The sequence below is a fragment of the Molothrus aeneus genome, chromosome 26 (assembly GCF_037042795.1).
Source record: "Molothrus aeneus isolate 106 chromosome 26, BPBGC_Maene_1.0, whole genome shotgun sequence".
In the NCBI taxonomy this organism is placed as follows: domain Eukaryota; kingdom Metazoa; phylum Chordata; class Aves; order Passeriformes; family Icteridae; genus Molothrus; species Molothrus aeneus.
This window is the reverse complement of record NC_089671.1, coordinates 3,083,706-3,099,091: the sequence shown is the minus strand read 5'-3', so window position 1 is coordinate 3,099,091 and position 15,386 is coordinate 3,083,706. Positions and strand designations below refer to the sequence as shown.

The following is a 15,386-nucleotide window of genomic DNA, read 5'->3' as shown; positions in this document are numbered from 1 at the left end:
TGAGCATCCAGGTGCTGATAACTGGCCGAAGATCAGAGCAGCTGGAGCAGGAGTGAGTGGCTGAGCCTGGCTTTTCTGCCACAGCTTGGGATGACTGTTTAGGCAGGAATTAGCTGGCACAGGGGCCCCTCCTGGTCCTCTGGATGCCTCTGAGGTGGAGGAGCAATGACCCACCGTGGTTCAGGGTGTGAGGAAGCATCCTGGGCTGTTCCCATTTGTTCCTAATCCTTCTTGGCTCTTCCCTTCACTGGAAAATGAGACCGTGTTGGAACACGACCTTGGTTCAGCATATTAATTAGTGGGATGTTGAAGATAGGTCAGCAGTTAAGTGCAGACAGGCACAGTCATGCTCAGGGGCTGGGAGTTAATCCTGCCATTCCAGTGGGGTTCACTCAGCACCAGCTGGGGGAATGATGATCAGCTGGGTCTTTGCAGTCAAAATTTCGGTTTTGATGAGAAATCAAAATGCTCTACAAGCAGAGAGGAGTTTCTGATTCATGCTTTTTTCCTCCCCTCTATCGCAAAGCTGAAATTCCAGGGCCAGTTTGAGCCAAACCCCAGAATGTGGGAATTCTGGGATGCAGCAGTGGTCTGTAGTGGATGTGGTGGTGTGACAGGGATGGGTGACACTGCCACGGCCCAGCCACTGTGTGCTCCTCCACTCTGCCATGCTCTCCTGGCCCAGGCTTCCATGGGAGATGCCAACTGGATCTGTGAAATGCACAGAGTAAAAACTACACCTCCCATGTTGTACTGAGTTTTAAAAAGAAGGTTATTTAGTTGCAATATAGGGTTTATCAGGATTTTCTCTGAGCTGGCTCAGTTTTCTTTGCAAAACCTTTCCTGTCAGCACATTTTCCACTGATTTGATGGACAAGACCAGCAGGACCTCACTGAACCAGCAAGTGACCCCCCAGTCTGGGCAGTGGCAGCACCTTGGGGTGCCCCAGCCACCACCGTGACCTCCCCCTCTGCATTTCTCCATCCCAGATGTGTGTGTGATGTCCCTGCCTGGTGTCACCTCTGTCAGCAGCCCTGCTCTGGACCCCAGTGCCACGTGCCTGCTCCACAGCCGCCCCTCACGCCGTGCCTGCGCAGGCTTCGTTAGCATTTCTCAATCAACGCTTTCTCATTAGTGGCTGGGGCCACTGGGAGCTTTGAATGAAGGTGGAGCCAGGCCAGAAAAAGATCCTCTCCTGAAAAATCATAATGAAAGCAATAATGGCTGGGTCCTTGAGCAATGCCTGTCTATGACAATTGTTGTCTGGAGGCTACTTAATTACGAAACTCTGTTCTCAGCCTAGGGCTTCACGGTCTTGTGCCTTTACTCTCTCTTGAGCAATGTTTTATTGCCATTGTCCTCAACCTACTTCGTATCAAGTTCAGAGCATCTGAAAGTGATATGAAATATATGTTGGTCCTCTATTCTATTTGCACGAATTTCTTGTATTGTGGGGTTTGTTTGGTTTTTTATCGGTATCTGAAGGCCTAAAGCTGGGATTATCTAAAGGATTATAGGAGAATTAGGCACCCAAAGCCAATTGATTTTTCGCTGTGAATTAGCCAAGTGCATTTGGAGGGCTGGAGGTTTGGTCTGTGCTCATGGTTTCAGGTCCACCTTGTAGCATTTCAGTTGAGAGCTCAGCACAAGTCGGGTGGCCTTGAAAAGGTGCTGGAGCAGGAGCAGTCAGTAGGAAAGTGCAGGTACAGAGAGGGAGACATGGCCCTGGGACATTGAACCGCCTTTGAAAATCTCCTTCTGACTCCCTGAGGCTCTCTTGAAAATGCCACTCTAAGTTACCATCAATTTTGATAATTAAGCACTGATTTAATTTTAGAGTAACAATAATTGTCAACATTTTCCAACCCAAGCACCTTAAATTAGACACGCAGCTCGGAAGTCTGGCGCGGGATCAAAGCGAGGTTTCGGGAGATGCTGAGCACACACCGAGGTTGTGCTCAGGACTTCACAAACCCAGGCCATGTGGGCTTGGGCCCCTGCCAAACGAGGTGCACTCAACATGCGTTTCAACACCTCGCTTTAGGCACCTCGGATTAAAAAAAATGAAAGGAAAAGAGTTGGCTGGGAGTGTTGCTGTGATTTTCCTCGGATGGTGAAAGCGCAGCTTGGCTGTGGTCCTGTGAGGGGAGGGCTGGGGCACACCCCAGAGCCCGTGCAGGGTGTGACAAGGATGTCACCAGGATGTAGCCAGGTGGATTCTCTGAGCCTCCTTCCCCAGGCTTGTTGCCCTCCAAGAAGGGACTCAGCATCCCACGGTGGCTTTGTGCTGGGTGCTGGCAGCAGGGAGGGGTGGCCAAGTGTAGCCCCACATTTCTCTTCACAGAGAAAAGCAAGGCACAATTCCTCCCGAGAATATTCTTATCTCGTTTGCTGTGCCTGTGTTTGTGCAAAAATCAAATGCAATACGGAGGTTGTTTACCCAGAGTGATGGGGTTTTCTTTCCTTGGCCTATCAGGGCCAGCTGTGTGTGTGGGGACTGTGGGCTGACAGTCAGGAGATTCTGGGCAGTTGAGTGCTTGGCAGATTCAGTTTAGATGCAATGTAACATAGTGCAATATAGTATAGAATAATATAGTATAATAAAGTAATTAATTCGCCTTCTGATATCAGTGGAGTCCTCCTCATCTTCTCTCTCCCCCTGCAATTTCCGTAGCCAAGGACCCCTTGGTGACAGCGGGGTGCAGGTGGCAGGGATGCTGCTCTGCCAGGGAAGGGCAGGAAGGGTTCCCTCTGGAGCATCCTACATGGGATGGAATCCTCCCAGCGAAGGAATCCCCCGTGTCCTGTTGGGACGGGCCGGTGCCCACCCCTTGTTTTGGGGTGGGGGTCCCTGCTGGGGCCAGGGAGGGTCCCCAGCACCCACCCCGTGTCCTGTCCTGCAGGGCGAGGTGTCCTGGCCAGCATCAAAGGCTGACGGAGCCAATCCTTTGCTCGTATCTCTCCTCGCCTTTGATGAGGCTTCACCTCGCCGTGCTCCCCACGCCCAGCCGCACCCCGGGCTGCTGCTTTTGCTTTATTTTTAGCAATGATTTGGAAATTGCTGGGGCTCTTTTTTTTTCTTTTTCTCTTTTTTTCTTTCATTCCCCCCCCCCCCCTTTTTTTTTTCCCTCTTCATCTTTCCTTTTTATTTTTTTTCTTTCTCTTTTTCTTTTTCTCCCCAAGGCTGTGAAGCAAAAGAGCCCCCCGAACCCCCAGCCCGCCGTTAAGGGCACATTCACACCTCTTCTCCTTGCCTTGTCTCCCCTTTATTCTTATGAAGCTCTCATTGATTATTGCCCTTAAATTCCTCAGTCCGGTCATAGATAAAAGGATAACCACTTCAAAGCAAAGTGTTAAGAGTTTAACCTCGAGCTAAAAGAGTGGACAACAAGGTAATTGAGGGTAATAACTGATCACAGACCTACTTTCAAAGGCACATGCAAGCCTCACTTTCAGATGGCTTTAATTTTATTAACATTTGTAGCAGCTCTAGATGCTTTTGAATCATTACAAACTTCAAAGCTTGAGGTAACACTCCAAATGGAGAACCTGACACCAGGTTTTTTGTTCAGGCCCACATCATATTGATAGTCTCTCTTGCAAGCATGTAACATCTCTTCTCAAACTATAAAAACCTAGATGAAGAAAATATTGCCAATAGAGAAGATCAAAGCGTGAACCTCCCTTTGAATGATCCCAAAGAAGTCAAAACAGAAAACAACAAGAGGAAAAAATGCATCTATATTACTCCGACTGTCTTTATCCATATTTAAACTTGTCTGCTGAGGCAGATGAGGATGGATCATTCTCCCTGAGTTTTATCAAACTGTTTGGCTGATCCTCTGTTTCTCTTTGGGCATTTGAAGCTGGCCTTTTGTCTTTTTGTGGCCAAAAACCCAAGAATTTGGGAACAGCACATAGAGGAACAGCCCTGACCCAGCTGGGAGGGCAGCCAGGTGAGGCAAACAAAAAAAAAATATTTATAAACTGAAAACCCAGAGACTAAAAGGAAAATTATAAAAACACCCACAGTGCTCCCTTCTCCAGCCCCTGATAATCCCAGGAATAAAGGTCATGTGTGGATGTTGAGCTGGTTTCCAGCCAAATGGGGTCAGTGCCCCTGTGCCCAGGATGTGCCCATGGGCACCCCAGGCTGGGTTGGCTGAGGCAGCTGCAGAGCTCCTTGTACTGATCATTCCAGGGGCAGCATGGTGAATGAGCCCAGGAATTGATCCAGGGTATAAATAGCCATTTTCTTTGTCTATTTTTTGTGAGGGAAGGGTTATTTTTAGCTGGGTGAGTTCCCTGAGCTAATGCCTGAAGCATTCACAATGAAGGGGGTGGCCCAAGGAAACGGGCTGGCCCTGCTGCCAAAAAACACATCCCTGCTCCCCTCTGCACAGGGGCTGCTGCCACTTCAGCTGGTGCCCAGGCTCTGAGCAGCTTCAGTGCTCAGGGAGAACCTCCCCAGCCTCTGTAAAGTCATCAAGAGAAGAAAAATTGCTTGGAATATTTTTTTCTTACTGGTTTTATAGTGGTGTAATCCTTTCCTCCTGATTTGCATGGGTGTAATAGCAGTATTAGGCAGGTTATTATTTTAGTGCACTCCAGGACAAAGGGCTGGCTCTGCCTCCAGGCTGTTGAGCAGTGTCCCAGCTGTGGCTGCAGCTGCTCCAGTGGTCACAGAGCCATGGAAGGGTTTGGATGGGAAGGGACCTTAAAGCTCATTTCATTCCAGCCCCTGCTATGGGCAGGGCCACCTTCCACTCTCCCAGGTGCCCCAAGCCCTGTCCAGCCTGGCCTTGGGCACTGCCAGGGATGGGCTGCTCCTCCTGGCACAGCTCCGAGCTCCCAGAGCCATCCCAGCTGGAGCACAGGGGGGTTTTCAGGCTGGAGCCCAGGGCTTGGTGACCAGCTCCAGGTCTCTGACCCAGGGTTTTATCCTCTCACTTGGAGCCACGAGTGACAGATCCACGTTCCCTGTGCTGGCTGGTGTCAGGTGTATCACAGGAGAGCCTCATTATCCATGTTCACTTCAAGAGCAGATGTCAACGTGTCTGAGCTTGTGGAAACCACATCCTTTTAAATGTATTAAATAGCTCTGTCTTGAGCCTGCCCTGATATTTCATTCTCCATGAACTGAAATCAATTTAATATTTAAAAAAATCAATTCAATAAAAAAATTAAATTAAATTTATTTTTAAATATAAATCAATTTAATATAATCCAATTTATTTGTAATATAAATAAATATAAAATAAATAATATAAATAAATAAAAATAAATATAAAATGTTTATTTAATTAATACATTTAATTTAATTTTATATCTGCTCTTGGGTTGGGCATGTGCCTGTGTAACAAAATGACAATGGTGCATTGCTTAAATCTATGGGATTTATCTAATTTTATTGTCTAAAATTAGGGCTGGAAGAAAAATCAGCTATTCCAGCATTTCTTTCATTGAGTCCATCATCAGACAGGGTGGATAAGTGGAAGCCAGCACTAAAACATGCTACAGGTGCCCAGGGCAAGCCCTTGCAGGGCTGAACCTGCACAAGGTGTGCTCAGAAATCCCTGCCCCTGTGGCCAGTTGGCTCCTCTGGAGCTCTGCCATCCCCCAGGCCAGCAGGGAGCAGGATGGGCCCCATTCTCCTGGGAGCTGATCATCCTCCCATTGACCTTCAGGGAGGGACATCCACCATGGCAGTGCTCTTAGTTAATTTGAGCAGCCAGGCACGGGATGGGGATCATAATCAAAGAGTTATTTCCATGATTTCCAAAGTTTTATTTTCCATTCTCAAGCAAATTCCCTTCATCCATGATTGAGATGAGGTAAGTGTTCCCCTTCCAGCTTGCAGGGGGCTTGGGTGGAAGCTCTTATTTCCATTCCATGCACAGAGGTGAACAGACCCTAAATCTGAATCAAACCCTAAAAGTGTCTCTGGCAAATTCCTCAGAACTGGTGTTTTTTGGAGGTGAAACACCTCCAAGTGTTTTTTAGAGGTGTGAAACACCACAGCAGTGTGGTTGTCCTGTAGCCAGCCCCACTCTGCATCACCCACAGCAGGATTTCAGCTTTTACTGCTTTCTAGGAGTTTTTAGGGCTTCCCCCAGGTGGAAATGTTCCCATTACAAACTCAGCTTATCTCAGGAAGCAGCAGCAGCTGGGACTCAGGAGGTGACAGCCACCTCCTGCTCCCCTCAGTGCTTCCTGCCATGGCCACCATCCCCTGCCAGGGGCTGCCCTGCATCATCACTAATGAGCTGATCTGCAGCTTTGATTAGTGTGGAGGGGATGTGCTGGCCTTTTCCAGGGGAAGAACAGCAAGGTAGGAACTGCTTCAGTGCCAGAGGATCCTCCTGGGGATGGGTTTTGTTCCCTGGAATGGTTCTTGGAGGAACAGGAGTGCTGGGGAAATGATTATCCAGACACTACCAAAAAAAAAAGGAGGGGGGATCTCTCAGTTGTGATGTGAGTCTGGATTATGCTCTCAGGATAACAGGAGATTTGAGTTAGAATTGTTTTCAAGTATTTAAAAACAAATCCCAAAGTGTTCTAATTTCAGTCTTGCTGGGAAAAGAGGGAAAAGCCCAGAAGCTGGTTTGGGGCTGGGGATGCAGAAATGGAGATATGGGCTGATAACACTTCAGTTTCTCCTGAGTTGCAGCAGTATGAGGGTCCCAGTCCCCCCAGTTTCTTAGAGAGAAAGGATACTTGGTAATTTCCAGCTTCTGTGAAAGGATTAGAAAGCAAAAGGAAAAAAAGATTAAAATACTATTTTGATGGTTTCTCCCCCAGCACGAAGATTTCTAGTAAAAAGAAAAAAAAAATCATTAATGAAATGTATGTCCAAGCAGCCTTTTTGGGTCTGGTCAGGAGAGAGACTGACCTCACACTCAGCAAGTTTCCCTTCCTTTTAATAAAAAGGGAAAACAAAGCTGCCAATATTAATTATTTAAGGATTATGGTGGAGGTTCCCACAGTGGAAGAAAACACCTTTTCATACAATCAATAGGGCTCTGGCAGAGGAAGATACAATCTGCTAAAAAGAAATGTAGATAAACAGGGAGAAAGGGGAGTAGTAAAATGTGATTTTAGGTGAAATGGCACCAATAATTTGGCGCTGGTTTGGACACAGCTGCTCAGGAGGGGTGACCTGAGGATGTGGGGGTGAGGCTTTCTCCAGGCAAAGCCTCCTCTCTCCAGCCTCTATTTCACACCTGGAAATAAAAGCATCCTTAAGAAAATTAATGTTTCTGTTGTGGCCTCAGGACTGGTCCAGCTTTTGAGAGGCATCACCCAGCTCCTGACAGCACCACAGGGGCTGGGATCTCACACCCTTCACTGTCCTTAATTCTGAGAATTGAATGGACAGGCAGAAACAAACCAAAGCAGGTATGATTTTAGGGTATTCAACTTTGACAGCACACCTAAAAATAACCATGCACAAAGGGCTTGGGTTTGTATTTTTTTTTTTTTACCTCTGGAACTGAAAAGTTTTATTTGACTTTATGATGTGCAAGTTTTCCACTAGTCAGGAAAGCCTGTTCTCTCCTAACTGTTGTCTCTCCTCCTGCTTTTTCCATTACCATCCTGCTGTAAGGGCTGTGTGGATCAGGATATTTGGGTCCAGGAAGTTTTTTTTGGGATGCCCTGTAGCAGGCAGGGTGGGAGTGGACTGTGGCAGCCCAGCAAGAATGCAAAGGGTTAAACTTCATGCTGCAGCTGCAAAGCCCAATTTCTTTATTTCCTGTTAATGACATTATTGCCTACATAAAACCATTGAAACATGTTTCTTTCATTTGTTTAATTTCAAATTCTGAGCACACTAGCTGGAAACTATGTTTAATAGTTAAACTCAAAACATTTGGATTTCCTTCCCTCGCTGAGATTTGCAGGGAGTGCACTTCATCCTTAGTTGGGTTTTCAAGGAGCCATTTTTACACAGCCATAGGAGCCAGCCAGAAAACAAACCAGATTAAATTGCAGAATCAAATCACATCAGTTCAGGCTGGTAACACATCATATATTTCCCTTCTTCTGCAGTCAGGCCAAGATACCATCAGCCCCAAGTTGTGTTGGAGCATCCAGAGCCAGGACACCCCTCTGTGCATGCAGGAGAAGGGCTTCCCTGAGCATGCCTGGAAAAAATGTTCCTGTTTCCATGAAAAAACGGAATGGAATCTCCTTCAGGCCCTGCTGGCAGTGACGCTCCTGTCCCCTCCCCACATTCCTCCTGCTGCAGCTCCAGTGCCCCAGAAGGGCGGTGTGGGAAGGAGGAGGGCACATCAAGGTGGATCTCAGCCACCTCAGGGTGGAAGGGAGACCCTTAAATCTGAGCCTGTTGGGCAGATAAAGCTCCAGGCTGTCAGAAACACGGGGTCTGGTGATGGAAAAAGCTCCGTCCCACTGTCAGGTTTGTCCCCTCAGGGTGATGGACACTCACAGGTTGTTGTGTGGAGCTGATTGCTTGGAGTGTCTAAAAGTGACTTCATGAACACTCACAGGGTTAGAGCATGGAGAAACTGGGCTTTGAACCACTTCAGATCCAGCTTCTCCTTGGCACCATGAGCTGATGAAACCCAGAACCAGCACTGTGAGCAAAAGCAGTGAGTAGAGGTGGGAAAACGAGGAATGTGGCCCTGAACAGGACTTTAAGGAGTCATCACTGACATGAGGAGAGAACCACAGTCATTGTTAGCAGAAGCAGTGAGTAGAGGTGGGAAAATGAGGAATGTGGCCCTGAACAGGACTTTAAGGAGTCATCACTGACACGACAAGAGAACCACACTCAATGTTCTGCCATGGCATCGGGGTACATCCCTGAGAGCCACAGCAGTGCTCAATTCCCCATCAGAAAATCCGCATTTGACAAAAAAACTCAAGAGGATTTAAATGTTACATTCCAGGGCCAGATGCAGGGACAGTTTCCATTAGACCAGGTTGCTCCCAGGCCTGTTCAGCCTGGCCCTGGACATTTCCAGAGATGGGGAATCTTGCTGTCCTTGTTACAGGGAGATGGCAGAGATTCCTCATTTGTGCATGGTGAGGAAGGGGTGGTGGAAAAAATGAGTCAGGGGAAGCTGGTCATAAATATCCTCATTTACCTCTTTTGCTCCCACCCTCTCTTCAATCTCTGTTCTGTGCAGGTGATGGAAGGAGTTCAGAAATGTTAATAGATAGCAAAGTGCTCGTGTGTGTTTTATCAGCTCTCCTGGAATGGTTAATGCTGATACCGTGCCCCTTTCAAGTCTAAAAAATCTGGGCAAGCGTGTGCAGATAGCAGGGAGTGCACTGAACAAAACATCAAGGAAAAGAGTCTGTGGGGGGGAATGGAAATGGTAAAAGGATTATAGGAGAGAAAATGTATCGGACTTATCTGGCGATGGTCGCTAACAAAAGTGTGTCAGTTTATGGAATGAACTTCAAATCCCATAAAACTAATTGTGTGTTTTCTTGTCTTGTTTGTGAGTATCTCTGGCAGTGCTCTTCCCCCCCACTGGAAAAGCATGTCTTTGTGTGGATAATACCCTGTGCCTGCAGTATGTGGGGAGATTACACAGCCCATCAGGTTCATACCTCTTAAACTAATGATGTTAAACTAGTTTATTAGAAAAAAAAAAAAAAGAAAGAAAGAAAAACTTCAAAGGTTCACATGTGGGCTGCAAACCTCTCATGTCTTCTGTATACAGGGTCTTCCTCTTATTTTGATCAAGGCTGTTCCCAGCACTTCTGTTGAAATGGTCCCAAGCCTTTGATGTCGTTATCAACGTGACCACCAGTGTGAGCTCAGTGACGAAGGGGGACATCAGCCACACTGGGGGGCTGGATCCTCCCCTCTGTGGGACCCCGTGGGCTCTGCCTCTCACTGGGCAGCTTTCCTGCTGGGAAAGTGATTTTTAGACCCCGAGCCCCTGGCCCACGTTGGCTCAGGGTCTAAATGCCCAAGGTGGGAAGAGTGAATAGGGCAGGGCAGGCACAGGGATGGAGTGGGGGGCAGGAGGTGAGGGCTGGGAGGGGTCTTGGCAGGGAATGAGCCCCCAGTGGGGGCTGTGCATGGAGAGGAGGGAGCTCTCAGCATGCCTGATTCATGTTTCCTCTTTATTTTCCATCCACATCCTTGTGACCCCCTGGAAGTGCCCAAGGCCAGGTTGGACAGGGCTTGGAGCAATCTGCGCCAGTGGAAGGTGTCCCTGGCCATGGCAGGAGCATGGAACAGGATGAGTTTTAAGGTCCCTTCCAACCCAAACCAGTCTGGGATTCTGTGATTCAATGATCCTGCTGTGGTTTTAGCAGAGGTGCATCAGCAGAGTCAGGGTCAGGCAGCAGCACCGTGCCCTGGCCTGGTGGTGGGGCTGGACAGGCTGTGCTGGCATCTCCTGGTGGGGCTGGACAGGCTGTGCTGGCATCTCCTGGTGGGGCTGGACAGGCTGTGCTGGCATCTCCTGGGCTGGACAGGCTGTGCTGGCATCTCCTGGTGAGGTTGGACAGGCTGTGGTGGCATCTCCTGGTGGGGCTGGACAGGCTGTGCTGGCATGGCCTGGTGAGGCTGGACAGGCTGTGCTGGCATCTCTTGGGCTGGACAGGCTGTGGTGGCATCTCCTGGTGGGGCTGGACAGGCTGTGCTGGCATCTCCTGGGCTGGACAGGCTGTGGTGGCATCTCCTGGTGAGGCTGGACAGGCTGTGCTGGCATCTCTTGGGCTGGACAGGCTGTGCTGGCATCTCCTGGTGGGGCTGGACAGGCTGTGGTGGCATCTCCTGGGCTGGACAGGCTGTGCTGGCATCTCCTGGTGGGGCTGGACAGGCTGTGCTGGCATCTCCTGGGCTGGACAGGCTGTGCTGGCATGGCCTGGTGAGGCTGGACAGGCTGTGCTGGCATCTCCTGGTGGGGCTGGACAGGCTGTGGTGGCATCTCATGGGCTGGACAGGCTGTGGTGGCATCTCCTGGGCTGGACAGGCTGTGCTGGCATCTCTTGGGCTGGACAGGCTGTGGTGGCATCTCCTGGGCTGGACAGGCTGTGCTGGCATCTCCTGGGCTGGACAGGCTGTGCTGGCATCTCTCAGGTTTTTTGAGGTTCCCCATGAGGAAGGCAGTTCCCTGGCCCACAGTGTGTCCCTGTGCACAGGGAAGGGCTCTGACTTTGTCCCCTGGTTTAGGACTTGTGGCTCCTGACAAGCACAATGTGAGCACTGCTCTGATGTGCTGGGGCTGCTGGATTTGATTTGATTTGATTTGATTTGATTTGATTTGATTTGATTTGATTTGATTTGAGCTCCTGGACCCCTGTCACCTGCACAGAGCCCCTCACAGGGACCAACAGAAGAGCCCTGGTGCACCCCCAGCGCTGCTGGGCTCTGGGCTGGTGCTCTGTGGGAGGACAGCAGCCCAGAGCCATCTCTTTAGGAGCACAGCACTGCCCCGTGGGCACACAGGAGCCAGCTTAGCTGGGTGCAGTCAGGAGGAGCCCAGGGACTGTGGACTGGCACATCTGAAATGCTCTCAAAGACCCTTCTGCCTTTTGCTTTCCCACTTTTTTTTTTTTTTTTTTTTTTTTTTTACTACCTGCTCTATAAAAAGCTCAAAGTAAAAAAAAAAAAAAAAAATTAATTTCTCTTTATTGTGTAGCTTCGCTGTGAACTGATTCTTTTAATCTAAAATTATTCCTTTTTGGTGCCACAATCTGACTTCAAGCTTCTTTGCTGGCTGTGAACATGACACACAGCAGCAGCCAGAGAGGAGGGACAGGCTGTGTCTGCCCTTTGCTGGGCACCAGGAGGGCTGAGCACGGCTGGAGGACACTGCTTTAAACAGCTTTTTGCAGCCTTTTCTCCCTCATTCGACTGAGTTTTTATCTCAGATGCAGAGAAAGGCTAACAAATAAAATATAAATAGCTAATTTTCTCTCTGCTCAACCTGGGAATTCAGATTCAAGTTTAGACAGGAAAATCAGAAGGAAATTCAAAGATCCTCTGCTTTCTTGATGACTGCAGCTGCTACCTGAACACAGAGATTCCCTGTAGATCTGTGAACAAGGACTTCCAGAAGCTGCTAAAGATGAAGAAAACTCTGGAAGACCTTCCTGTACCTGCCACCGCCTGCCTCGTTCACCAGATTGCTTTCAAATCCCAGGCAGGACCTGGCTCTTCCCTGTTGGCAGGAGCAGAAAAGAGACTCCTGACTGGACATGAGTGGGGCCACCACTGCTCTGGGCAGGACCAGCTGCTCCCTGGTGGCTTGGTTTCAAAAGCCAGGTGTTTGCTAAGGAAGGCAGGAGCCTCCCCTGAAATGGAAAATTCAAATTTTTCTTTTTCTGAATCCACCCCCTGCCATGGCAGGGACACTTTCACTGTTCCAGGCTGCTCCCAGCCCTGTCCAGCCTGGCCTTGGACACTGCCAGGGATCCAGGGGCAGCCACAGCTGCTCTGGGCACCCACCACCCTCCCAGGGAAGCATTTCTTCCTAATAATCAATGTAACTCTGCCCTTAGTCAGTGTGCAGCGCTGCCCCTTGTCCTGTCACTCTGGGCAGGGCAAATGGCAAAGCCTGTGGCCAAAGAAATTATTTATTATTATTATTATTATTATTATTATTATTATTATTATTATTATTATTATTATTATTATTATTATTATTATTATTATTATTATTATTATTATATTAGTATCATTAATATTATTATTAATTTTTAAAAAATCTTTTTATTATTATAAATTATCACCTTCCACACTGGCTGTGCCAGGGCACCTCCTGGGAAATGCCAAGGCACAGTGGAGCCCCTCGCTGGCCCAGGAGTTGCTATAAATTTTAAATTAAGGAGCTCTCAGGCAAAAATATGGGAGCAGGGAATAACAAACCAGGACACCTGGGCAGCTCCCCACAAAGCCACGGCCCCAGGGGCTCTCCCTGCCCTCCTTGTGTGCCCTCAGTGTCCCTTTGTGGCTGGCACAGAGAGGATGGGGACTCAGGCAGGTGTTTGGGTGGGCTGCTCCTCTGCACCTGCAATCCCCAGGATTTGCTAAATGAAGTCCCTGTCTGAGTTTCTGGTTGCTCTCCCAGGGTGGTGTTATTGCACAACGGGATTTGGAGAGAAGCACTGGGTTAAATGACATTTTTATGAAATGGGATGAATAAGACTTAATGAGATTTTCTTCCAAAGGGAACGAGTCTGAGGTTTTCAGCCTCCATTACAATGGTTTCATTTTCTGTGCTGTGACAGTAAGTGGGACTCAGAGAGGTTTTTATCCAACATTGTTGCAAAGAAAGTTGTAAGGAGAAAGGTGGTCAAGTCACCTTCTCATGGCTGGAGGTCCTGGGCTGGAGGTGACACCACTGTCACCATGCCAAGGGGCCCAGAGGGACACAGGCTGTTCATTCTCCCAGGAAATGACAATTTTTGTATGGTTCAGCAGCATCTGGCATCATGGCACGTTGATATTTGGCATTCTGAGCAGCACAAACATGAATAATCCTAATAATTCATAACTCTTGTTGTGCCCTGAAAGGGCTTTTGCTGTGCAGCTCGTGGGCTTGGCGGGACATTTGCTGTCCATGTCCAGTGGTGGCCATTCCCAGGCCTGGAAAATGTGTAACTGGGCAGCAACAACAAATTCACCCATGTGTTATTTCATTATTAGCCAGCCCAGGCATGGTCAGTTCATGGGCTGTGTGAGGCTCCAGGATGGATTCTGCCATTGGATGGGTGACAAAATTGTGACTCCAAAGGACATCCCATCCGGGGCCACCAAATCACTCCACCTCTGGGGGTGTTTGCTGTTTGTTCTGGTGCAGAGGGGCTTGAGCAGGGCCTGGAGCAGGAGGAGCTCTGTGCTGTGGGGTGAATGCAAGCTCTGGGTTGGGGATGGTGCAAACCAGCAGCTCTTCCTTCCAGAGAAGGTGGGAAGGGACAGGGACAGGTCTGTGGTTGTGATCCTGGCTTCTGAACCCTCATTTAGGATCAGGCTGTGCCTGGGACCAGGGACATCCAGGGACATGCAGGGACCAGGGATGTCCACTGGAGCATCCCTGGGGTGCTGCTGTCCCACATTCCCCATCCTTCCCTTGGGGTTTCCTTTTGCAGGGCAGCAGGAGAGGGGGGAGGCACTGGGAGCAGCTGTGGGGCTGGGAGTAGGGTCTGTTTGGGGTCTGTGCTGGGAGCAGGGTCTGTTTGGGGTCTGTGCTGGGAGCAGGATCCATCTGGGCTCCATTTCCCAGGGCTCTGGGGTCTGTGCTGGGAGCAGGGTCTGTTTGGGGTCTGTGCTGGGAGCAGGGTCTGCCTGGGCTCCAGTTCTGGAGGCTCTGGGGTCTGTGCTGGGAGCAGGGTCAGTCTGGGCTCCAGTTCCTGGGCTCTGTGCTGGGAGCAGGTTCTGCCTGGGCTCCAGTTCCTGGGCTCTGTGCTGGCTGGAAGGGGCAGCTCTGCAGTGTGCCCTAGATGTGGGACAGGGCACTGTGTGACCCCACAGCCTGGGGACAATGCTGGGCCAGCCAGGGGCTCTACTGTGCCTTGGCATTTCCCAGGAGGTGCCCTGATGATGCTCAGGCACAGCCAGCATGGAAGGTGACATTTTTTTGGCCTTGCCACCTGTCCTGCCCGGAGTGACAGGACAAGGGCAGCGCTGCACACTGACTAAGGGCAGAGTTACATTGATTATTAGGAAGAAATGCTTCCCTGGGAGGGTGGTGTGTGCCCAGAGCAGCACCTGGAAGTGCCCAAGGCCAGGGGGGATAGGGCTTGGAGCAGCCTGGGACAGTGGAAGGTGGATGAGCTGGAATGGGATGAGCTTTAAGGTCTCCTCCAACCCAAACCCGTCTGTGATTCTATAATAATGATAAAAACCAAGCCAAGCTGGACCCCACCAGCTCTGCCAGCCAGACCAAGGTGGGCTCTGGACAGAGGGACAGCTCCTGGTGGGGAACTGTGGAGCCCCCGGGGCCAGGCTCGGAGCAGGCTGAGGAGGAGGAGGGCAGGAGGCTCCTTGGATCTGGAGGGCAGGTTTGGGGGCCAACCCCTAATTAAAACCTTTTGTATGAAGTTCCAAACCCTCCATTCCGTGCCTGGTTAATATTTAACAGCTGGGGCCGGAGATGGGAACACAACTGCGGCCGGGCTTTGGCTGCTGTGCCAGTTCTATTGCAATCAGGGATTGTTTAATTAGCCTGCAGAGCGAAAACAGGCCCGCGGATTATATATATATATAATAATAATAATAATAATACGGGGACCCGCCCCATTTTCTCCCCGACACGAAAACTTTTTGCGAAGTTTTTAATGCCGGGGAGTCGCCCCCGGCCTGCAGCGTTGCGGAGGGCTGGGGAGGGGGACGGGGGATGCGCGGAGGATGCGCGGGCGCTGCGCGGGGCGGCGCAGAAAAAGGGGCGCTGCG

General features: G+C 49.7%; 1 protein-coding gene across 1 annotated transcript in view; it reads left to right on the top strand.

Annotated features, from left to right (window-relative positions):
* CEP112 (centrosomal protein 112) overlaps positions 1 to 15,386 on the top strand; it is a 194,148-nt gene that overhangs the window by 176,892 nt on the left and 1,870 nt on the right. The window lies entirely within an intron of this gene.